Raw genomic sequence first — 1,789 nt, 5'->3', positions numbered from 1 at the left:
GTTTCTCTTAATTGAGTAAAATTTCTGGATTTTCTACCTACTGAGTGAAAAACAAACATGTTTTAACCAAAATGTCACCAGACACAGACACACACCTGCAGTTTTTGTTAAAGTTTCATCAGTTTTTTACTGAAAGAAACTTATTTGGAAACATTTTATTTTTGCCTGATTTTGTTTGTTTTYTTTGTTACTTACATAAATTACTGTAATTTTGTTTGGTCCTTAAAATACCAACATTTCCACTTAACTTTATATTAYATTCTGTTTGATGATGTAATTTTTAAATATTAAATGATTAAAATTTGATCAGTCAGTCAGTACTTGAGAATTAAAAAAAAAAAACTTTTGTTGGACGGCTATATTTTACTTTTACTTGAATAAAATAAGCAGTGCTTTTCTGACTTTCCCTCCATTATTTAGGTAAAATGTGCGACACGTTTCCTCTTTAGCTGAGTGTTCATTTATTGGACCATTTTTTCTTTACAACGAGAGTTTATCATTTAAATTTAAAAAGTCAGAGACGTTATGAACCAACATGTTCTGTTTTTCTGCGTTTGGCTGCGATTTATTCTGGGTGTGATTCAAATCTGTGTTGGTTCACCTATTAGTTCTTCTGTGGTTAAATTGATTGGAGCGCTAACCTCACCGTTCGTCAAGTTTCAACTCGCTCACATATAACTGCCATCCTGTCACTATTTATTAGCAGAGATCTTATCGTGAAAGACGGATAGCGCGGATCGAGAAGCTATCAAATTTTCATCATCATTATGACTCGTCTGCTGGTATCCAAGTACAACATTTATCTTGTTTAAGCATGTGTAGGTGTGTGTCTCTGTATATTTAGAGCGCCGCTGTATCGCCGATGCCACCAAGACAGATTGACGTGAGTGTCAAAGGCGCAGATGGCTTCAAATCTGCAAAAAAGAAAAAGATATTTGGCTTCAGAGGAGACAAAGCAGAGCAGAAAATAATTAACTGTAACGCACACAGACTGGCAGGTTGCAGCAGGCTAAGCTGGTTTGTCTTTTATTACTTTTCTCTCTGACATCTTCACACTTGAGTGTTTCACTGGGAGACTCCAACACTGCAAAAACACAAAACCTTACCAAGTATTTTTGGTCTAATTTCTAGTGCAAATATCTTAGTTCACTTGAAGGAAGACAAACTAACTTAAAAGTATYTCATTTAAAGTAAATAATTCCTTAATATTGATGGAAAAGTTCTTGTTCAACTGGCAGATAAATGAAAATATAACATGGGAAACATGTCTTGTTATAAGTGAAATAATTAGCAAATGGAACTATAACTTTCTTTTAATCATTATTAAGTAATTATTTGCTTAAAGCAAGTTTGTATATCTTGATAAAAAGTAATGTTTTAAGTTAGTCTTATTTGAAGCGTAGTAAGATATAAATGCTTGGTAAGATTGTGTGTTTTTGCAGTGTGGGATTGTATGATGCATTTGCAAGACCTCAAAGAAGATGAAAAAAATAGCTTTTTATTCTGGGTKGGTTTAGCCCAGTGGTTCTTAACATTTTTTGAGGTACCGAACACACCAGTTTCATATGCGCATTCACTGAACCTTTCTGTAGTGACGAATATGATTTTTTCCCCCCAAATTCAAGACATAGACCCACCTAGAGTCTAGTCGGGTCACTCCATGATCACCAAGTCTTCTTAAAAGGTAGAGTCTCTGAGAACAGTTCTGTAAAATACAGTCAGTGTTTTCAGCAAAGTTGAGCTGATTGTCCAGGAACGACCCAAGGTATTTAAAATTTGCCACAGTTTC

The sequence above is a fragment of the Poecilia reticulata genome, linkage group LG4 (assembly GCF_000633615.1).
Source record: "Poecilia reticulata strain Guanapo linkage group LG4, Guppy_female_1.0+MT, whole genome shotgun sequence".
NCBI classification, from domain to species: domain Eukaryota; kingdom Metazoa; phylum Chordata; class Actinopteri; order Cyprinodontiformes; family Poeciliidae; genus Poecilia; species Poecilia reticulata.
The sequence above is the reverse complement of the archived record's forward strand: the minus strand, read 5'-3'. Positions refer to the sequence as shown.